The sequence below is a fragment of the Cervus elaphus genome, chromosome 15, assembly GCF_910594005.1.
Source record: "Cervus elaphus chromosome 15, mCerEla1.1, whole genome shotgun sequence".
Taxonomy (NCBI): domain Eukaryota; kingdom Metazoa; phylum Chordata; class Mammalia; order Artiodactyla; family Cervidae; genus Cervus; species Cervus elaphus.
Genome location: NC_057829.1, coordinates 57516733 through 57541932, shown reverse-complemented (window position 1 = coordinate 57541932; position 25200 = coordinate 57516733). Strand labels below are relative to the sequence as shown.

Here is a 25200-nt window from a genome sequence, read left to right as displayed (position 1 = left end):
TAGCAGATGCTGAATAAAGAACTGATAGATAGACAGATGGACAAATGGACAGATGGAATTAAAAACATCACTTAGTAGCTGTTCAACCTCAGATAAGCCACACAAATTCTCTGAATCCAAATTCTCTCAAAAATAAAACAGGGATTAAAAAAGTATCTACATCACAGAGTTATAAGGATTAAATTAGCAAACATATGAAAAATTCTTAGCACAATAACCGACACACAGCAAGTACTCAAAATACACTGGCTACGATCACATAGCGCACATAAGAGTCAAACAAATCCTTGTTAAATAAGTGAACCATCTGCCAAACAATTAAGTATGGATAGCAAATATCAAATACCTAATACTCAAATTATCCATGCTGTAGGGGCTGACTACCAGTAACACCTGGCAATTGTATAGGGACTTCTGTAATTTTTACATGTAATGTTTCATTTGTTTCTTACACCATACCACAGAAAATATCATTGCCTCCTTTTCACAAATGAGGAACTAGGTCCAGAAATACTAAATGACTTGCTCAATGTCACTCCCATCTCATGCTTTTCCTACAATTAATAAACATAGCTAAAAAGAACTCTTAATTAAACTAACAACATTATCCCAAAGAAAAATTCGCATTAGCTGACCTGCGTGCATGCTAAGTTACTTCAGTACTGTCCAACTCTTTGCAACCCTATGGACTGTAGCTCACCAGGCTCCTCTGTCCATGGGATTCTCCAGGCAAGAATACTGGAGGGGCCTGCTGTGCCCTCCTCCAGGGGATCTTCCCCACCCAGGAAGCAAATCCAAACCCAAGTCTCTTACGTCTCCTGCATTGGCAGGTGGGTTCATTACCACTAGGGCCACCTGAGAAGCCCCAACTGACCTTGGTATGCTATAAACAAATTTTTATTTCGTAATTGTGAACAGGTGTTACATTTCTTTAAGTAATATATGTATGTATATATAAAGCTTTTCTAAGATTATTTTTTACGTATTTTAATAAAAGCTTGATATTTATCTGACTCAAAATACCAGATAATAAACAGAAAATACAGAAAAAACTGGCTCTTCCCCGCCCCCCCCCCCAATTACTATAGCATTGTAGCAAAAAACTAGCAAGAGACATTTCAGGACTGCCCTGCTACAATGTCCCTCCAAAGGAAAGTGTGACTCCTTTTGTGAGTGCAAAGGTGATACTGTTCTCTCTTTAAAAATGACAATAATATATAAATAGAAGGAAGAGAAACAATGGTTATTTCCCAGAAGTCTATTTTATTTTAGAAAGTTCTTTAAAGGTCCCCTTTAGTGTATCTTTTCAATTTAATCTCTAGAGTTTTAAAAACAAAACTACTCTCATTTTATAGTAATTCAGGATACTACCTGTGCATCTATTATGGCATCTATTTATATATATACATAGATACACACATACACACACACACAAATGGGTATATGTGCTGATATATGATATTTACATACATATATATGGATATATATGGGTATGCTGAAGAGGGAGCTACAATACTTTGGGCACCTGACGGGAAGAGCTGACTCATTAGAAAAGACCCTGATGCTGGGAGGAGAAGGGGTCGACAGAGGACAAGATGGCTGGATGGCATCACCGACTCAATGGACATGAGTTTGAGCAAGCTCCAGGAGTGAAGGACAGAGAAACCTTGAGTGATGCAGTCCATGGGGTCGCAAAGAGTCAGACAGGACTGAGCAACTGAACAACGATGGGTATAATACATGTATTATAGCATATATATTAATATATTTAATAGCAGTGTAATTATTATAGCAGGTGAATGCCTTTTTTCCTATTGATGTTATTAGAATGTAGACAAACAGTATCAGGACACATGTAATACCTATCCTCCATTAACAGAAAACCAAAGCCTGAAATGGGTACACTATTCACATCCCATGCCTTCTGCTATTAAAACAGAACTATAAGTCCCAATACAGGAAATAAAAAAAAAATTAAAGAATTAGTATTGTGTATGAGAAGAATAGGTCTTGATCTGCCTACTGATAAGTCTTAATCTCTCCTGATCCTTGGTAACTATCATTCCACTTCTGAGTACAAACTGCACCCCAAGCTGATACAACCACTTGTCAACCACAATCCACATCAATGAGATCTTTGTGAGCAGAGTACACAGAAAGGAGAAGTCAAGATAAAGAAATGTTCTAAATCACAGAAATACATTACATTTAAAGAAAGTATTGAAGGATCAAGCAAGTGCCAGAATGCAAACTTCATCAAAAGTTAGACTATTCTCAGATCCTGAAAAGAACTCTAGAAAGTTCATAGTTCTGTCTTTCTCAATTTAATAGCTGCAGCAGAAATCTAAAAGCCAAACACAAGTACTCACAAAGGCATTAATCAATACATGTAGTTGATTTAACTCTCTACCCACTGTGATGAAAAGTAAAGTAAGAAATAACTACTCAGAAAGTAAAAAAGTGAAAGTTAAGTCGCTCAGTCTGATTCTTTGTGACCCCATGTGTCTGACTCTTTGCGACCCCATGGACAGCCTACCAGGCTCCTCCATCCATGGGATTTTCCAGGCAAGAGTACTGGAGTGGGTTGCCGTTTCCTTCTCCAGGGGATCTTCCCAACCCAGGGATTGAACTCAGGTCTCCCGCATTGTAGGCAGGCGCTTTACCATCTGAGCCACAAGGGAACTACTCTAAATATGTGCTAATAAAGCCAATAACAAATAGCTAAGTGAATAGAGACAGGAAGGGAGAAAGGGTGGATATGTATAAGAACACTGGAAAAAGGAAGAAAAGAAGAGCAATTTTTACTTTAAGAATTTTCACACAGCAAGAATTACCACTCTTTTCTCTGAAGGAATCTATGCTTAATTACAGAAAATTTGGAAAGAAGATGTAGGAGACAGATATGGAGAGAAGCAGCAGCAATTCCCCCCAGCGACTTAATTGACTAAAGAGGAGTCATATTCCGCTGCTTCTGGCTTAAGGTGGTAAAGATTGCAAAAAAAAAAGACAGTAACACACAACCACGTACTCACTATTAAGTGATTTACATGTACTATCTCATTAAGTGTTCACTACAGCTTAATGATGCTGTAGATACTGTCAGCATCCCAATTTACAAATGTAGTTTGGGAAGATTAAGATTTTAAATCCAAAATCACAGAGTAGTGGGACCAAGATTTAACCCTAGGTCTACCTGGCTCCAAAGCCAGTGCTCTAAACCATTGTTTTAGACAGCCACTCCAATCAGAAATGGTGATAAGCACCATGAGAATGCAGAGAAGTTAGCAGCATAGCAACTAACCAGATCACCTTTGAAGATCAACAATTGAGAATGACTCAGTAGGGATTCCCTGATGTGCACTGTTGCACCCATCAGGTAAAATCATCCGATGAACAGAAAGAGGGGATGAGAAGTGAGGCATAGCTAATTGTTAGGCAGTATTAAATTACAGATGCAAGAAAATGAGGAGGAACGAAGTGTGAAGAGAAAACTGAGGGCCCGGTACGGTACTTGGCTGACCGCAGCTGAAGGGACTCTGAAAAATATATTTTTCTTTTTCCTTTTTATGCCTTTGAATGATAGTTATCATTCTTTGAAATTTTCACTTGCAGGGCAAGAAGGAAATACCATTCAGCACTATTCATTCTCTGAATCCTAAACTGGTTAAGCAGTTGTATCCATCTAATTAGTGTCCTAGATATACTGCTGTTCTAAATTTTCAAGCAGTATACAATGTTAATGAAAATAAGCTTTTCTTCTTTCAAAATGTCCCCAGGATTTTATAATGTCTCTTGGCAAACGTAATCAAGTTCCTATAAATAAATACAGATATGACAAAACCAGAGTGAACATTAGAAAGTCAGTAAATTTTCCACTACCTTCATCCACTACGCTTGCAACTTAGTGCTCCGTATATAGATAATGACTTAAGTGTAAGAGTCCTGTCATCACTTCCAAAAGCTCAGCACAATAAAATCTAACTTCTGACAAAATGTAATGCTAATCAGACAAAAATGCAGATGAGAAATCAATTTAAAAGAGATGACTTTAAAACTTTGTGAAGAAAAACAAAGATAGACTATGCTACACACTATGATTTTATTTACATATTTTAACTAGCAACTAGGAATGAATAAAAGCATTCCTATATATGTCTTTTTAAAATGTATGTTTTAAAAACATAGCTAAAAAACAATTTTTTGGTATACACTTTCCATCTTCATTATATTTAACCTATACCAAAGTGTGGAAATATGAGTTATCTCTTAGTATTTGATCACCCGATTTATCAAACTTATAGAATTTAAACAAGTAAATAAATGATACTTCTGAACTGCCTTCTTAAATTTTATGTATAGGGCTCCACCTAGTGGTAATAAAATAAATATAAGAAAACATGACATTTAAATGTTAAAACTAGTTCTTTGAAAATTAGTATTTGTATCATCAAATCAAATGTCCTAACAGAGGCATTCAAGCTACTTTGATTTTTTGGACATGTTACATTCTGTTAATATTATCAATTCACTAATCATATTCCAATTTTTTTAGGAAAACATCTTTCTGAAGAAAAACAACATTCACAAGCTACTGTGTGGAAAAAGAACTCTTCTAATTACTAGTAACATTAGGAATTTTTTGTCAAAAAGCATAAAAAAAAAAACCTCTTATACTGTTCTCAGCATCTTTTTCTTTCATTGTATATTCACTGAAAAAAAGATTCTATCATACTAACTGTAAAGGAAATCTACTTGTTTCCTGAGAAATGATTTTTTAAAATTTCTAGTAATAAAAAATTGCTTTTGCATCCTTTTGACCATTCTGTATTTTTCCAGTCCACGGGCATTTTTCTGTTCTCGCACCAGTGTTTCAAATGGCATATCAAGTTTAATTTCTAAAATATGAGTCAATTTTGCATTTCTAGTAATTAGTATTCAAGATTTGGTATTTCATGTTAATGAGATTTATGATACTTTTTCAGCAATTTCATATTTATATTGAGTGTTTTTCATGTTCTAAGTACCAATCAAACCAATACTTTTCTAATATTAAACATATTTATGACAATTAACCACCTTATGATTATCAGCTTTGGACAAATTTAGCATTCCTAAAAATGCTGCTATGAAGATAATGGTAAACATAATACAGAAAAACTGACCAGAAATTTTCAAAAGCTATTAAAACCATCCTATCCAATTCCTATCCAATACAAGTCACTTGCTATCAATCTCAAAAACAGTTTTAAAAACAGGTTTTTGGTATATCAGCAAATTTGGTAAATTCAGCAATTGGTCATGCAACACACCAATCATCTGGGAATTAATTTCAGGGCAAGATTTGAAAATATTTCTTTTATAGAAGCACATGATGAATTACTAGTTTAAGTTCTTTCAGAATGGGGTATATGTAAGCCCTGAGTATAAAAGGGCAGTTACACACCAGTGAGACTTGACTTTGTCTCATCAGCAGTTCTCTCTGCCCACTGTATGGATCCTGGAAACTAGGAAAAGATACACTGAAGTACTCTTACCCTAAGGGCATGGTTTTGGTATTCCTAGGCTATGTAAATTGGAAACGTAATCTTATTTTTCAGTGGAGCAGTCTCTTCAATGCCAGTTTATAACCCACTTGAAAAACCTGTAGCCAGAGTCAGAAATGGGGACTTGAAACACTATGACTCTCTTCAACAGCCTTTAGAAACATTTAAGGTACCCAAAATTCAAGTAATATCCATATGAGAAACAATGAGCTAAAATATTTCATGATAGCAAGTGAGTTATCAATGAGAAAAGCCTCTTTTACATAAAGTCACATGATCTGGAATTCTTTTTTCAAAAAAACAACGAATAGCAAAGACACCATGTCCCTATCTTAAACACAAAAAGGATTGCTCAAAGTACCACTCTATCTTGGGGGGAAAAAATTTACACTACAGTTACTTAGCAATTTAGAACAGCAAGAAAGAAAAGTGTCAACATAAGGTACCATGTTAAACATTAGCACTCAACATTTTTCCAACCATTTCATCAAATATATCTAACATGAATAACAACTTTGCCATAACTTGCCCTGATTCTTTGTAATCCAGATGGAATTAAGAAGTGAAACAGCTAAAAAAACATTAACAGCAAGATAAAGATAAAGGAGAATTCTAACAATATTCATCAAACGCCAACCATGGACAATAGAAGCTGAAAACGAAGTGCAGAGGACAGTCACTGCACAGGTAACACTGACACAGAGGACAGCTGCTCGCCAAATCATTACAATGTGTCTGCACTGAGCCTAACTCTTCAAGTAGGCAGGAAAGGAAATGTAGTTTTACAACATGGTTCCAAAATTCTCTAACACATCTTCCATCGAGAGGTAGGGTCTATATCCCCTTCCTTTGAATTTGGACAGGCTTATGATAACTTTGTATCAGAGACATTACTTTGCCAACAAAGGTCTGTCTGGTCAAGGCTGTGGTTTTCCCAGTGGTCATGTATGGATGTGAGAGTTGGACTGTGAAGAAAGTTGAGCGCCAAAAAATTGATGTTTTTGAACTGCGGTGTTGGAGAAAACTCTTGAGAGTCCCTTGGACTGCAGGGAGATCCAACCAGTCCATCCTAAAGGAGATCAGTCCTGGGTGTTCATTGGAAGGACTGATGCTGAAGCTGAAACTCCAGTACTTTGGCCACCTCACGTGAAGAGTTGACTCATTGGAAAAGACCCTGATGCTGGGAGGGATTGGGGGCAGGAGGAGAATGTGTAGACAGAGGATGAGATGGCTGGATGGCATCACTGACTCAATGGACATGAGTTTGGGTAAACTCCGGGAGTTGGTAACGGACAGGGAAGCCTGGCGAGCTGCGATTCATGGGGTCACAAAGAGTCAGACACGACTGAGCGACTGAACTGAACTGACTGATGACAGCTTCGACCAATGGAACATAACTCAGGTAATAATATGTGACTCCAGAAGCTAGAAAGAAGCCGTGCACCTTTCACATACACTCTGGGGAAAACTATCCATCATGTAAGAAATCTAACAATCCTAAAAATGACACGCTGAAGGGCCACATGTGGGCACTCCCAAACGACAGCCACACCAACCGCCGGCATGAGTGAGCCACTATGGCTGTCTGGTCCAGCTGGGCCTCAGCTGATTTTGGCCCAACCAGCGACCAATATCTGACTGCAGCCAAATGAAAGACCCCAAGACACAACTGTAGAGGAATCTGTCTTCAATCTTTTACAAAAGTTTTCAAGTACAAGAACAATTTGTTTAAACATCTGTATAAAGTATCTAAAACAGAATTAAATTTGAATATTTTCTAAAATAATTCCTTTTTTCACTATTTCTTTTTTCCTTTTGGCACTAATCCTTTTTGGCACTGTCCTTAACTTCTTTTTCCAACCCAGGATGCTCCTCCTCCCTACAATATGCCTCAATCTTAAACTTCCTTCAAAATTCACCTCAATGTAGTTTCTCAGGGATACTCTCATGAATACTGAGTAATAACTGTCCCATGACCTATTTATTGCTTCCCTGGTGCCCCATGATCTATTGCTTCCCTGGTGGCTCAGATGGTAAAGTGTCTGCCTGCAATACAGGAGACCTGAGTTCAATCCCTGGGTGGGAAGATCCCCTGGAGAAGGAAAAGGCAACCCACTCCAGTACTCTTGCCTGGAAAATCCCATGGACAGAGGAGCCTGGTATGTTACAGTCCACTGGGTCGCAAAGAGTCAGACACGACGGAGCAACTTCACTTTCCATGACCTAGGATTTTCCCAGTGCTATTATATACAGTCTGTAATACACTTTTATTTATTTGTATAACATATCAAATTTATTCTCCAATAACTTATTGCATGTTTTATTTTCTAAACTCCTTGAGAACTGAAGGTGTCTTCCACTTCTATACTCAGTTCACAAGTGCTGTGAGGATGCAAAGAACTTCATCTTAATAAACAGAAAAGGTTCACTAGAGGGCACTCTTCACCAAAAAGTAATCTAGAAATCCAATATATTTCTTTTCACTGTTGCATCAAAATATGGATGTGAATCTCACATTCAACTTGATTAACAACTAAGTACTATGAAATCAAAATAAAAATAACATTTCCTCCTTTTCTGAATCTACTTTATCCTGTTATCTACTGCTTTAATATAATGGTTAAAAACAGAAGAACAAAAACAGACAAATGAACAGAGAAACAAGAAATAAACCCACACACCTACAATCAATTAATCTATGATAAAGGAGGCAAGAATATACAATGGAGAAAAAACAGTCTCTTTAGCAAATAGTGTTGGGAAAGCGGGACAGCCACATGTAAATCAATTAAATTAGAACAAACACTCCCTCACATCATATATAAAAATAAAACTCAAAATGGTTTAAAGACCTAACTATAAGACACGATACCATAAATCTCCTAGGAGAAAACTTAGGGAAAATATTCTCACATTTAAAATGTAGCAATATTTTCTTGGATCAGCCTTTCAAGGCAAAAGAAATAAAAGTAAATGTAAACAAAAGGAACCTAATCAAACTTAAAAGCTTCTGCACAGCAAAGGAAACCATCAGCAAAATGAAAAGACAAACTATGAAATGGGAGAAAATATTCCCAAATGATGCAATAGACAAGGGGCTAATATCCAAAATAAACAACTCAATATCAAAAAAACAACCCAATCAAAAAATGGGCAAAAGACCTAAATAGGTATTTCTTCAAAGAAGAAATACAGATGGCCAATAAGAACATGAAAAAATGTACAACACTGCTAACTACTAGAGAAATGCAAATCAAAACCACAATGAAGTATCACCAGTCAGAATGTCTGTCATCAAAACGTCTACAAACAATAAATGCTGGAGAGGGTGTGAAGAAAAGGGAACCCTCTTACACTGTTGATGGGAATGTAAATTGGCAACAACCACTATGGAAAACATTATGGAGATTGCTTAAAGAACGAAAATAGAGCTACCATGTGATCTAGCAATCCCACTCTGGGCATACAGCCAGAAAAGACAGAAAACTAATTCAAACGATACACACCCCTCAATGGTCACAGCAGCATTATTTACAATAGCCAAAACATGGGAACAACCCAAGTGCCCACTAGCTGACCACTGGTTTAAGAAGACATTGTGTATATAATATATACAATGAAATATTAGCCATAAGAATGAAATATTGCCATTTCCATGGATGGACCTAGAGGTTATCATACTAAGTGAAGACAGGGAAAGACAAATAGTATATATCACTTATATGTGGAGTCTAAAAAAAAATACAAATGAATCTATATACAAAACAAACTTAAGGTTACTAAAAGGGAAAAGGAAGGGGAAGAATGATAAATTAGGAATATGGAATTGAAGATATTATATTATATTATTATATACTATTATATATAAAACAGATAGGAAACAAGGATTTACTGTATAACACAGAGAATTATATTCAATATCTGATAATAACATATAATGGAAAATAATGTGAAAATATATATATAACTAATCACTTTACTATATACCTGAAACTTAACACAATATTGGAAATCAATTATACTTGAATTTTAAAACTGTTTAATTTTAAAAATAACAGAACAGAATCATAAACACCATAAAAATTTTCTGGCAACTCCAGGTTCCTATGGGAAAGTATGGACAATCTAATGTAGGATAAACTTATAGATTACATGGTGCCTGATATATCATAGGCATTCGGATATTAAAAGAACACACAGAAATTAAAGGTCACCTTAAAGTCACTGTTTGAATTTGTAATAAATATGTAAGAATTTATATATTATATTGAAAACTGATGGGAACTTAGCACTGATTCGTAAGTTAAGATCCAAAAAAACTAAGTATCAGTCAAATATAAATGAAAATTTATTTCACTTATCTTCTCCACCAGATTTGGAAAAATCCACAAAAATACAATTTTTATGATTTTTTCATGTTAAGTGTCTTATACATGAGGATAATGCTAAAATTACTGAATGAAAAATAATCTAAAACTTCTAACAGATTTGAGTTTTTAAAACTACCTCTGAACTATACAACATAAGCATTTTATGGGAAAAAACATGTCAAGTGAAGTTAGTGTTTAAAAAAAATTAGTTTTGGAGGTCCTGGAAAAGATGTAAGTATATCCTGAAGTAAAAGAAAGAACTTTACCAAGCTGCAGAAAATATTAAAAATGAAAGACTGATGCAAATGCATTTCATTTTAACTCTGGAAGAAAGGATTCCAAAATTATGCATTTTAAAAATAAATATATTAATACATATTTTTTATAATGCATTTTTCAAAAGACACTGTGCCAAATAAATGTAATTGAGAAATAATGTGGAAGAAAAGAGAACTCCTGATACAAGGCTGATCTTAATCCCTATTATTTATCCTGACCACAAAGTCCACTTCTGCTGGTCATTTCACAGCTTAGAAGAAAAAATGGAGAGAAGAAGTTGAGAAGAGCAATTCTGTGTCCACTCAAAAGCAGAATATAAATTAACAAAATTAAAAATAATCTTTTACATTTGTACTGGTGCTTTGCAATCAACAAAACAATTTTGCATACATCATTGCATTTGATCCCAAGGACCCTAGGGAAGCAGACAGGGCAACTGGTTTTATCTCTGCCTCACAGATGAAGGAAATGAGGCTCAGAGAAACTAAAGGATTTGCTCAACAGCACGTGCCTATAAAAGGCCAGAGCCAAATATACAATCCAAGTCTTGAACTCACAAGGAGTGTTAGAGGAAGTAAAAGGAGTTCACTGCAAAAAGAATCACCATTCAGTAGATGAAATTCTTTATCTTAAATATGTCAGTAACAGATTCATTACACATTTCCAGACTTTCTTTCTTATTACTATGGCAATGCCTCTATTAATGAATTCTCTTGAAATTAAGCTCCTTTAAAATGAAGTTGGCAATACTCAAACAACAACAACACATACACACACTCTCTTCACAAACCACACAAAGAATAGTTGCCTGCGTTCACATCCAGGCATGCAAAAACAGAAAACAAAACAACAAACAAACCATTGTGCATGGATTCTATTAGGCCTGGTCTACCAAACTGAAAAGAACTAGCCCTTCTACTAAGAAAGGCTAAAAACAAACCTGACTTATGTTCTTTTTACCACAGGAATGAATGAATGAGGATAGAAATGATGAAAAAAGAGAAGGCAGAGAAAGACGGTGTCTTGTTTTTTCATCATTCAGAACTGAAAAAGGGCCAGACGAAGGTAAAAAGGTCAGTAATCTTTCTTGCATCAAGCAGTTTCCAGTCCTGGAGAGAACAAACCAGAAACTGATCTTACTAAAGCTACTGGAGGCCTGTATTTTGGAACACAGAGGAATAAGGAATCTATATCTGACTCAGTACAAGTTTAAGATAGAGGACCCTCCCTCCCTGGGTATAGTTCTAGTCACATTCCTTACTGTTTCCAATCTTAATGTAAACCTTCTTCCCCCTTTTTTAGTTAAAATTTAATTGTTTTTATATTGCAGCTTTCATTATTTGATAATCTAAGTCAGAAGGCAAAGGCTCAGAAGCCAAATAGCCTATGTTCTATATCTAGCTCACCACTTACTGAGTACCTAGGGTAAATGACCTAATCTATCTCTACCTCAATTTCTTCATCTGCAAAATGGGCACCTCATTTGCTTCTCATGAAGATTAAATGAAATAACAGAAACAAGTCTTTTAAAGAGTGGAATATAGTAAATATTCAAAAATGTTAGCTGTTACCTATTATTTGTGCATGTCTGTGTGCTTAGTCATTCAGTGGTGTGCTCAGTCATTCAGTCGAGTTTTCCAGGCGAGAATATTGGAACAGGTTGCCATTTCCTACTCCAGGGGATCTTCCTGACCCAGGGATCAAATCTGCATCCCCTGCATCTCCTTCACTGGCAGGTGGATTCTTTACCACTGAGCCATCTGAGAAGCCCTATTACCTATTATTTACTACTTGATTATTTTCACTTCCAGGAACAAAGATCCTAAGAAATTATTTTATTTCACAAAAAAATTAAGAACCACCTAAATGTGCAACAATTAGAAGATAAACAAACAGAGAAAACAAGATGAAACTTCATTATCAAATGTTTAACAAAATTCAACATTTAAAATGTTGAATATCATAACCAATAAATATTCAACAAGTAGCATGTTGTTTCTAATATTAAAAATGACTAGAGTTTTGATTATCCTTAAGCAGTAGGGAAAAAGTGATTTTTTTCTCCTATTCTATATAGTCAAGTTTTCTATAATGAAGGTTCTTGTTTTTCATTAATTTAATTCAAAAAATATTTACTGAGAGTCTATTGTACCCATGGCATTATGCTATATTACAGAGTTGGAACTAATCAGGGATGCACGACAATAATAGGCCTCACAGACTATTAGATCAGGCCTACATTTAGGACATTTATTTAAAGTATACAGGGAATTCCCTATGGTCCAGCAGTTAGGGCTCAGTACTTTTGACTGGATGGCCCAGATTCAATCCCTGGTTGGGAACTAAGATCCTGAGAGCTGTGCAACACAGCCATATAAGAAAGAAATAAAATATACATATTAAGACATACAACTAAATAACACTGTGTAGCATTTTTAAAAATCCAAGTTATAAGAATTCAGACACAGAAAATATACATACATGTGTGTGTATATATATAATTATATACCTCCATATAGAATGCAGTGCTCTGAGATGCCAAGATTTCATAAAGGAAATATGACCTAAGAAGGGAATTCAGTGATAGGCAGGAGATTGAGTAAGTGGAGAAATAAGGAGGAAAGAATTCAATCATGATAGACACAGCCAGGAAAAAAACACAGCCTTGTGAAAAAGACAAACAGTTTAACTGATACAAAGGATACCTGTTGAACATGGTGGGAATTCTATCCTAACTCTTAAGAGTAGTTATTAATTTTTATCTAGGCAGGGGTCTGGAAGTGGCAAGACTCTTCTATGATTTTAATAAAAGTTACATATCTTCTCCCTAGAAAAGTGCACAAACACAACTGCATATATCTGAAAACTACTGACCATCCACAAGGCTGGACGAGCAGTACAACCTCTTCTCATCGGACTGCACTGCACCAGAAGTGAACAACTGATCTGAGTTGCTTCAGACACATTCTTTCAGGAATTTTGAAGCAGAATTCAGAAATAGTCAGCTTATGACATATAGAAGCTGTACGTGGTCATCCTCCTCAAGGGCAAAGAGAAGCAGAGAAGGCCAGACCTCAGAGAATAAAGAAGACAGAATGAAGCATGGAGAAACAGAAAGAAATACGGTCTTCTACTTCTCTGTTTCAGTCTTTGGAGAAGTATTTCTGTGGGATACCCAGTAACTTTCTATTTTTTTTCTTTTCATTTTTTTTCTTAAGTTAATTCAAGTTGGTTTGGTACTTAAAACTAAAACAAAAAATCCTTAACTAAGACATACATGCATGCACACACCTACACAACACAACTTCTTACAATTATGAGGAGCTGACAAACCCCCTTATCTGACTAACGTATTAGAGCATGTCTTCCCAAACGAATAGGTTACAGGCATACCACAATAACAGTCATCTCAACTCTCATTCTAACTTTCTATTTGTGCCATGATATACAAAATGCTGGGAAGCGCATTTATTTCAAAATAATTCAGAAATAAAGGCGCAGTTTAAATAAACAGACGTTTGAGGAAAAGAAAATGTCAAACAGGCCTCTAGAGTAATAATAAAAAACAATAATAATATAATGCCATCTAGCTTTTATACAACACTTTTAATTTCTTTAAAACATCCACAATATTTCATGGCCAAGTAAAGAACTCAGGATAAGTTAAATATCCTAAAATATTGTTGGGTATCTAAATCAAGTAGGTATCTTGTAGCTACAGAGTAACAGAACTAGCAACTCCAAGAGTGTATAAACATAGACATGTATAAGCAAAGAATTCAACTTCTTTCACCAAAGAAAGCTAAAAAAGATTTCTTGTTCACAAAATATTCACTCTTTTCCCATTAAATATTTTATCTAGTTTGCTACATGTGCTCTTAGAGAACACTTTAGTAAATAACGTCCAGGTGTTTCCTTTAATTCAGTTGAAAGTATTCTGTCAAACAATATTTTAATGACAGAGTTGACATACCCTAATTTTTTTAAAAAAAGGATACACTCATATCTTAAAGGATCATACAACCAATCAAAGCATCAAGATCAAGCACAGGCAAAAAAATAAAGATGATTTTCTCTATTTTTGATGTTATATTTTACTTGCCTTGTTTCCCTCTATGTGCAATTTCTCAAACTTGCTCTCACTAATAGTATCCTGTTTCCATGCATAGGAAAGGGCCTAGTGCATTCTGTTCGTTAACATTACTTCCTATAACTAGGACTGACATCTGTAATACTGACATTAACACTCACTGAAATTCTGGTTAACAACACAGCACAACGATGATCGTTAATGGACATCCTCTATGGTGAAATCTGAATTGATAATCAGCTAACACAGATTTGCAATAGACTTCCTCCTTCCTGTTTTTACACTCCTGACCAAGATGTCTCTTCCTGTTGACTTTTGTGCTACTTGGTAAAAAGCTAAAGATGAGAAATGGAAAACACATATTACATATAAATTAAATTTCTCCTCTAGGGTAACAAATTGAATTGCTAAGTAAACTTTAATTCAAAAAGTTTAAACAATTAAGCAGATTAATGTATGCAGAGGTGGACTATTTCCCTAGAAAAATTTAGAAAGTTCAACAAAAATATCAAACCGTCTATAGCAGATCTAAAGTGCAGTTTGCCTAATAACCTAAGATCTCTCATCTATATGTGCTACCAAAGTCCTTTACAGCAGTTTTAATCTATAATTAAGGAGAAATTCACTTAAGATTGACTTGTCAGCAAAACAGCCAAAAACAAAACAAAAACCACCATTCATCATGGAAAACAAAATAGAAAATAAATTGAGCTTTATACTTATAACCTGTATACTCTATGCTAAAAACTACAGTTCAAGATATAGATATAGTATATATTATACCCAATACATAATACTCAAAACTTTAGCAACAAACGTTCATAAAACAGGACCTCTAAGAGATGTAAGAAGTGAGAGTAACAAATTAATAAAATGGGACAGTAACACATCTCTCTCAGTTCAAGAAAGAAACAAGATATAACCGACTTATTTAATAAAGAGTCTGTGTAAAACTGAGAACTCAAATATAAAAAAGGATATGCTTTATTTTTAAGAGTACATGAAACACTCATGAAAACTAACCATATATTAAGCCACAAATAGTAAAACCTCAATGAATTCCAGAGAATAGGATTAGTGAAAATAGATTTACCTAACTGTAGTGAAATAAAATTAAAAAATAAAAGCCATTTTCTTAAAATAAAAAAGACTTCACATTTGGAAATTTTTAAAAAACATACTATTAAAAAAGCGGTTGGATAAAACTGAAAATATAAAAATAAAGCAGAATTTCTTTAAAATAGCAATGAGGAAAAAATATCAGAATATATAAGATAAAGCTAGATCAGTCACCAGAGAAAAATTAATAGCATCAAATAATTGTCTCAATAAAACAAAATAAATGAATTAAGTACAAAACACAAAAAGCTAGAAAAAGAATAAAATAAGCCAGAAGAAATAAATCATCACATATAAAGGCAGAAAGGAATGAGTTAGAAAATAAACTACTGATTGAATAAATCCTGAGACTTTTTTTTTTTAAAGTCAAAATAGATCAACTACTAACAAACCTAATCAAGGAAAAAATGAGTGAAATCACAAATACTGTATTCTAAATCAGAACTGACAAGGGGGATAAAACAAGCCATCAAAAACTGAAGGAAATTTTAACATGAGACTACATTACACAACTCCATTCAAATAAATTTGAAGAAATGGATAATTCAAAAGAATACAACTTATTGACTCTCTAAACAGAAAGTGTAACACAAACCAACTGTAACAGAAAAAATAGAGAAATGAGTTAAGATGCTCATACAAGAAAAAAAAGAGGCACCAGACTCAGTTGATTTTATCAGGTAATTTCTAACAAACCTTTAAAGGTTAAATAATAATCAATGATAATTATACTATTCTAAAGCACAGAAAAAGAAAGAAAACTTCTAATTTTATTTAATGAGATGAGCACAACATTGATTCAATGATGTGAGGAAAACCACACCAAAAAAACTAGACCATCTCACTTATGAATATCAGTGCCAAAAAAAAAAAAAAATCCTGAAAAGCATATGCACAAACAGAATTCAACGGCACACTAAAAGAGCAATTCACTATGACACAAATGTGATTTATTCTATAAAGACAGGACTATTTCAAAAGCAGGAAATGCCTTAATAAATTCAAGCATATTAATGTTATAATGGTATACAGCACATGAATAAACATGTCGACAACGAACAGGATTAAAAAAATCTGAGATAGACCAACCACATATAAAAATTCAGTAAATGATAACAGCAGCATCTGAAATCAATGTGAAAAAGATATACTTTTCAATAAGAAGTGTTAAGATAGCTAGCTGGTTTGCCATATTAAAAAAAAAGAAAAAAGCACATAATAGTCCAGGAAAATTCAAAAAGGATCAGAAATGTGAAAGTAAAAAATAAAACCATACAATTACCAAAAGAAAACATGAATGGATTTCCCTATAACCTAGTAGCATGGAAAAGTTTCAAGCAAAAAGGAAAGATTGATGAATTTTATTTTCATAAAAACTTTTGCATGGCAAAAAAAACACATCAGCGTAGTAAAAGAGAAAATTTTTTAAAAATTTCCAACTAGTGGCAAGAATTACAAAATATTTTGAATAATTTTGAAAATTTTGAAATATTTTGAATAACAGAAAACAATCACTGAATGTTCCATCCAGCACACCCTTCTAGATTATCTGTGGCTTTCATTGTCTTTGAACTATTTTACATTTCTGTAAATTGCTGGAAACTGATAGTGATGCAAGTTACTCTTGCCCATAGAAATGTAACACACTTTTATCAGTGGAATGCAACTGATTATTGCCCTGCAGATACTGACCAATTATATGCCTATTGATATATCTATTTCAGCATTCTCATAGGCCAATATCATTTTTTTGCCATTGCCTTTGAAACAGTTGTAACATATTATTGGTTCCCTCATTATTTAATAAGTTAAAGAGAATCTTTGGAATGCATTAATTTACTATCTGTATGACTTCCCTGGTGGCTCAGCCAGTAAAGCGTCTGCCTACAATGCAGGAGACCCGGGTTCAATCCCTGGATTGGGAAGATCTCCTGGAGAAGGAAATGGCAACCCACTCCAGTATTCTTGCCTGGAAAATCCCATAGATAGAGGAGCCTGGTAGGCTACAGTCCATGGGGCCTGCAAAGAGTCAGACATGACTGAACGACTGACTTCACTTTCTTTCTTTCACTATCTGCATGCAGGGCATAATTTTATCATTTTTAAAAATTATCTTCTAATAGTTCTGGAGGTTTCATCAAAATTCCCAGTGGACTCACCTGGCAGAAACAGGAAACTGCATTGCCAGAGATCTTCACCTCCACTTGAGGGGTTTTTTTTTTTTTTGGTTCCACAACCAGGGATCGATTTTGCAGTGAAAGTGAATTTTGCAGAATTCTACTGTGTGGATCACAATAAACTGTGGAAAATTCTGAAAGAGATGGGAATACCAGACCACCTGACCTGCCTCTTGAGAAACCTATATGCAGGTCAGGAAGCAAAAATTAGAACTGGACATGGAACAGACTAGTTCCAAATAGGAAAAGGAGTACGTCAAGGCTGTATATTGTCACCCTGCTTGTTTAACTTACACGCAGAGTACATCATGAGAAACGCTGGGCTGGAAGAAGCACAAGCTGGAATCAAGATTGCCGGGAGAAATAGCAATAACCTCAGATGACTCCACCTTTATGGCAGAAAGTGAAGAGGAACTAAAAAGCCTCTTGATGAAAGTGAAAGAGGAGAGTGAAAGACTTGGCTTAAAGCTCAACATTCAGAAAACGAAGATCATGGGATCCGGTCCCATCACTTCATGGCAAATAGAGGGGGAAACAGTGGAAACAGTGTTAAGACTTTATTTTTCTGGGCTCCAAAATCACTGCAGATGGTGACTGCAGCCATGAAATTAAAAGACGCTTACTCCTTGGAAGGAAAATTATGACCAACCTAGATAGCATATTAAAAAGCAGAGACATTACTTTGTCAACAAAGGGCCATCTAGTCAAGGCTATGGTTTTTCCAGTGGTCATGTATGGATGTGAGAGTTGGACTGTGAAGAAAGCTGAGTGCCGAAAAATGGATGCTTTTGAACTGTGGTGTTGGAGAAGACTCTTGAGAGTCCCTTGTACTACAAGGAGATCCAACCAGTCCATCCTAAAGGAGATCAGTCCTGGGTGTTCATTGGAAGGACTGAGGCTGAAGCTGAAAATCCAATACTTTGTCCACCTCATGCAAAGAGTTGACTCATTGGAAAAGACCCTGATGCTGGGAGGGATTGGGGGCAGGAGGAGAAAGGGACAACAGAGGATGAGATGGCTGGATGGCATCACCGACTCGATGAATATGAGTTTGAGTAAACTCCGGGAGTTGGTGATGGACAGGGAGGCCTGGTGTGCCGTGATTCATGGGGTCGCAAAGAGTCGGACACAACTGAGCGACTGAACTGAACTGAGGCCACCAGGGAACTCTTCCTTTTTCTTTTTGCTACTACTGCTGCTAAGTCACTTCAGTCATGTCCGACTCTGTGCGACCCCATCCCTGGGATTCTCCAGGCAAGAACACTGGAGTGGGTTGCTATCCTTCTCCAGTGCATAAAAGTGAAAAGTGAAAGTGAAGTCGCTCAGTCATGTCCAACTCTTGGCTGCGCTGGGTCTTGGTTGCAGAACTCGGGCTCTTTGTTGCCCCATGGCACAAGGGATCATTGAACTGGCATCCCCTGCATTGCAAAGCAGATTCATAACCACCAGGCCTCCAGGGAAGTCCCCCTGCTTTAGTTTTTAAAGGTCTCCTAGGAGGAAAACACAAGTGGCAACATACATTTAACTTGACTGACTCCCTGTTTATCTGAGTTTGGTCTCATTTTCCTCTCTACAGACCATGGCATCGGGTCCCATCAATTCATGGCAAAGAGAAGAGGAAAAAGTATGAAGCGTTGACAGATACTATTTTCTTGGGCTCCAAAATCACTGCGGACAGAGACTGCAGCCATGAAATTAAAAGACTCTTGCTCCCTGGAAGGAAAGCTATGATAAATCTATGTTTTTGTTTAGTCGCTAAGTCATGTGCAACTCTTCAAGTTCCCATAGACTGTAGCCTGCTAGGCCCTTCTGTCCATGGGATTTCCCAGGCTCAAACCCACATCTCTTGCTTGGGAGGTGGAGTCTTTCCACTGAGACCCCAGGGAAGGCCATGACAAACCTAGACAGCATATATTAAAAAGCAGAGACATCACTTTGCCAACAAAGTTCTGTACTACGAGTCAAAGCTGCTATTTTTCTAGTAGTTACGTACAGATATGAGAGTTGGACCATAAAGAAGGCTGAGTGCCAAAGAATTGATACTTTTGCACTGTGGTGCTGGAGAAGACTCTTGAGAGTCCCTTGGACTGCAAGCATATCCAATCAGTCCATCCTAAAGGAAATCAACCCTGAATATTCATTGGAAGGACTGATGCTGAAGCTCCAATACTTCAGCCACCTGATGCGAAGAGCCAACTCATAAGAAAAGACCCTGATGCTAGGGAAAATTGAAGGCAGGAAAAGAAGGGGGATGACAGAGGATGAGATGGTTGGATGGTATCACTGACTCAACAGACATGAGTTTGAGCAGCCTCTGGGAGATGGTGGACAGGGAAGCCTGGTGTGCTGCAATCCATGACTGGGCGAATGAACAACAACAACGCTGAATGGGAGGATTATTCAAACTACTTTAGGGAAGGGGTGGAGATTTGCAGGAGCTGGGCCACCACACACCTTTTGGTCTTTTGATGGTGCCTTAGAACTGTCATGGCGCCCCTGGGTGTGTCATTTAGCTTGCTAATTGAGGATCAAGGTCTAGTCAAAAGTGACATGTCTGCCATCTTGGACCCGTTTGATTCTAATCAGTTTATGTTATATCCTTGGGCTATGTCACTCTTTCAAAAGCTGTATCCTGCCTCCTTCCCTCCTACTTCAAAACTATGACCAAAGAAAACAAAAAGTGACTTTTGACTGTGTGGCCACAATATTCTTTAGACTCCAAAGAAAATAAGTTGAAAGTTTTTGGAAACTGACTAAGAGAAAATGCTTTTCTCCCCCTATGCTTCGAGACCATGGCTCTCAGGGTCACTTATCTAGACCATCTCTAATTCCTGAAATTGAGGAGGGGGAAAAAAAATAGGAAAAGAAGCCTTTAAAAATTTTTACTTATTCCAACTGTTATTATAAACTAGTGAGTTTTATATTGTGATTACTGACTCTTGACTAAGTCTGGGAAATGAAGCCATGAGATTTCATAATGTGTCTGTTTGGGTGATAGTAGTTTAGTCTCTAAGTTGTGTCCAACTCTTGTGACCCCATGGACTGTAGCCTGCTGGGTTCTTCTGTCTATGGGATTTTCCAGGCAAGAATACTGGAGTAGGTTGCCATTTTCTTCTCAGAGGGATCTTCCCAACCCAGGGATCAAACCCAAGTCTCCCGCATTGCAGGTGATCTCTTGCACTGCAAGCGGATTCTTTACAAACTGAGCCACCAGGGAAGCCTGGTGTCTGTTTGGATATATGTATGTCTCAGAATGTGTCTTTGCCTTTGGACACTGTGGCATTTACATTAATTTGTAAAATAGCTCTATTTAATTGGCTTAAAGAAAAGCAGGCACTTAAAAATAACACAATTCTAAATGCAAAAGACACTGAGCATATATATATGGTTTAATGTTGCTTGTTGATGTATGTGCATCAGTACTTTTGACCAGCTGTGGGAAGTCACTTCTGTTGTGTCTAACTCTCTGTGACCCTCTGGACTGTAGCCCACCAGGCTCCTCTGTCCATGGGATTCTCCAGGCAAGAATACTGGCATGGGTTGCAATGCCCTCCTCCACGGGATCTTCCCAACCCAGGGATAAACCCAAGTCTTGCTTGGCAGGCAGGTTCTTTACCACTACAGAGCTCACATGAACAAAACCAGGGAATCCTTCCCTATTGCCTCAGGCTCTGCCTGTGGCACAATGTTAATTGAGATTCTGCCTTTTGGACTAGCCTTGTTATGGGTAAGCTCTATTTCATTTTGTGGGCTTCACTGGTGGCTCAGCCAGTAAAGAATCCACCTGCAATGTGGGAGAACTGGGTTCGATCCCTGGGTTGGGAAGATCCCGTGGAGAAGGGAAAGGCTACCCACTGCAGTATTATGGCCTGGAGAATTCCATGGACTCTACAGTCCACGGGGTTACAGAGATTCAGACACAGTGAGCAACTTTCACTTTCATCTTGTAGCCAGAAGAAAGAATGGCTTTATTACTTTGCCAGGCAAAGGGGGAACACAGCACCTCAAGAACTGTGCCCTCCTCCCTGGTAAATAGAGAGAGGTTATATAATCAGTCAGTTTACCAAGAAGAACCACAGAAAATGTGAAGAGTCCACCGGTGATCAGAACAAACCTCAGAGACTGGCCTGAAAAACTAACACTGCAAACACATATTTGTACATCATGTTTACAGCAGCATTCACAACAGGCAAAAGTTGGAAGCAATCTAAGCAAACAAATAATGGATCAACAAAAAGTAGTATATACATACAATGAAACACTATCCAGCCTCGAAAAGGAAGGAAATTCTGACACAGCTACAACATGCATGCACGGACCTTGATGACATAATGTTAAGTGAGACAAGCCAGTCACAAAAGGACAATTATATGATTCCACATATATGAGGCATCTAAAGCAATCATATTCTAGAAAGTATGCTGGTAGTTACAAGGGGCTGGTAGGAAGGGACAATGGGGAGTCACCATTTAAACGTGTACAGTTGCAGTTTGGAAAGATGAAAAAGTTCTGGAGATGGATGGTGGTGAAGGTTGCAGAGCAATGTGAATGTACTTTATGACATGAATTGTACATTTAAAAAGATAAATTTTACGTTACATATATTTTACCACAATTTTTAAGTAACATTTAAAAGTCAAGACTGGGGAGATCAGGGGATTTAATCCACTAGAAAAATCATTAAGAAACTCTCCAGGCCAGAATACTGGAGTGAGTAGCCTTTCCCTTCTCCAGGGGATCTTCCCAATCCAGGGATCGAACCCAGGTCTCCCTCATTGCAGGCGGATTCTTTACCAGCTGAGCCACAAGGGAAGCTCATGAAATAGAAAGATAAATGAAAATTTTGTCCATTTATTCCTTCAAATTTACTAAGTGTGATCTAATGTGTTCTAGCTGCTGGGGTGTATAGTAGATCCCTGGTGGTGCTATTCACCTCCCAGCAGCTAAGGGCTCATAGCTACCCTCTTCTCTGGAGAACTGCAAGCTGGAGGCACTTTGCCCAATAATGCCTGGGAAGGTATGTGCCCCCTGCCAGCACACACGCTCTTGGGGCAGCCTGTAGCCAATGAAAGATTGCTGGATGTGGGAGCAAAAGTTCAGCTCCAGTGCCTCAAAGTGCAACAACTCTGTGACATCATTCTAACTCCAGAGCTTCTCCTGGAATCAGGCTGCAGCTACACTTAAGCTGAACCCACAGATTCACTGATCTCTTCCCTATCCTACTTTCCTCACTCCTGCAAGTTTCATCTGAACATATTGCCTCAACAAATCACTTGCATAAGGGGGGGGGGGGGGGAAGGGAAAAGGGACCAAATTTAACTAAATTAGACTGTGAAATAACTTATGCCCCTGGATACTATTGAAAACAATAAAGCAACCAGTCAGCAATTACTGGAATCTAATATCTGAGTGTGATACCAAGATAGGAAGACAACTTAACAGAGAGATCAGGGAAAGAGACAAAGAGAATTTTGCTTAAAACACTGTCATTTCAGAGTGACTATGTGCCAAGACTGTGCCCTCTGAGGAGCCACAGCAGAGACTTCACATTGTGAGGAAAATAAATACACTTGATTAAAATAGTACAGCCAAGCCATTAATTAACAAACACAAACAAAAATAAGCCCCAGAGGGTGGTCAGGTGGTGGGTTTAAGTATCCAAAGTTGATACAATATACTGTCTATACTGTCTGAATTTTCCAGTTTTCAACCACAAATTATGAGACAGGCAAAGAAACAGGAGACTCTGACCCACACACAGGAAAAGAAACAGGCTCTTTGAGAGGGCCTAGCTGGTAGAGTTAACCAAGTCTTCAAAGTAGTATGTTCACAGAACTAAAGAACATCATGCTTAAAGTAGTGAAAGAAGGTATGATGACAGTGTCTTATAAAATATTTGTGACACAGAGAGAGAAATTATAAAAATGACCAAGTTGGAATTCTGGAGTTGAAAAGTCAACAACAGAAACAAAAACTCATTAAAGGATCTCAGCAGCAGATATAAACTGGCAGAAGACAGACAGACTACTTAAACACAGACCAACAGAAAAATGTAATCCAAACAACAGAGAGAAAAAAGAATGAAGGAAATGTACAGAGCTTCAGAAAAATGTGAACACCATTAAGCATACCAACATATATGTGATGGGAGTACCAAAGTAAAGAGAAAGAAGAAAGAAACAATGGCTAAAATTTCCCTAATTTGATGAAAAACATTAATTTAAATATCCAAGATAATCAATAAACTACAAGAAGAATAAACATAAAGAAACTCATTCCCAGACACAACACAGTAAAATAATGAAAGACAAAAGGAAAATCATGAAAGCAACAAGGGGGTGGGGGTGGGGGAACCACATAAAAGGGGATCCCACTGAGACTAACAGCTGACTTATCATCAGCAAAAACGCAGGTCAAAAGGCAATGGGATGATATATTCAAAGTGCGAAAAGAAAAAACTGCCAACCAAGAATCTTATAACTAACAAAGCTCTCTCTCTCAAAAAATGAAGGTAAAATAAGAACACTTGCAGATAAACAAAAGCTGAGAGAATTGTTAACAGCAGATCAGTCCTAAAAGAAATATGAATGGAAGTCCTTCATAATTAAGAGTGTGCCCAGATGGCAATATGAACACATTTATGAACACACATACATAACACAAACACCAGTAAAGATAACTGTGTAACTATAAAGGACACTATAGTGACTTCCCTGGTGGTCCAGTGGCTAAGACTCCACTTTTCACAATGGAGGGGGCCCAGGTTCTAACCCTAGTCAGGAAACTAGATCCTACATGCCACAATTAAAGATCTTACATGTCAGGGCAAGTAAGACCTGGCACAGTTAAATAAATGATTTTTCTTTAAGATAGTATAAATGCATCTTTCTTCTTTTATTGACTGAAAAAGCAACTGCATAAGACAACATGTACATAACTGTACTGACAACAATATATATTTTAACTATAGAAATATATTTGAAAATAACAGCACAAATGTGGGAGCAAAGCTGTACTGGAATAAGAAAACAACACAACCAAAAACTCAGCATCAAATGAAGAGATTCATAAATGGTAAATAAGGCTAACATAACAAACTCTATAAATATACTTGCTCTCCCTCCCTCAGCTTCTTTGGAAAATAAAAAACTATATGTAAGAATTATAACAACATATTGTTGGATTTGTAATATATATAGATATAAGATACAACAATAATACCACAAAAGAGGGAAAGAGGGACTAGAGCTATGTTGTTATTGTTCAGTCACCCAGTTGTGTCCGACTTTTCGCGACTCCATGGACTGCAGCAGGCCAGGCTTCCCTGTTTTCCCAGGTTTCCAACTTTCCCAGGTTTCCCTGGGCAAACATCTCCCAGAGTTTGCCCAAGTTCATGTCCATTGCATCAGTGATGCCATCCAGTCACATCTCTTCCTCTGATGCCCTCTTCTCCTTCTGTCCTTGATCTTTCCCAGCATCAGGGACTTTTCCAATGAGTCAGCTGTCCACATCAGATGACCAAAATTCTGGAGCTTCAGTATCAGTCCTTCCAATGAATATTCAGGGTTGATTTTTTTAAAGACTGACTGATTGGCTTGATCTTCTTGCTGTCCAAGGGACTC

General features: G+C 36.9%; 1 protein-coding gene across 9 annotated transcripts in view; it reads right to left on the bottom strand.

Moving 5' to 3' along the window:
• The window catches only part of EXOC6 (exocyst complex component 6), a 194767-nt gene that overhangs the window by 146357 nt on the left and 23210 nt on the right, over positions 1-25200 (bottom strand). Inside the window, exon 1 of one of the 9 annotated variants that reach the window (XM_043925662.1) lies at positions 14295-14645. The exons of the other annotated variants lie outside the window; for them this stretch is intronic. The gene's annotated coding sequence lies outside the window, so the exon portion shown is untranslated. Of the gene's footprint in view, positions 1-14294; positions 14646-25200 lie in introns of those variants that run through there. 9 annotated transcript variants of the gene reach the window in all.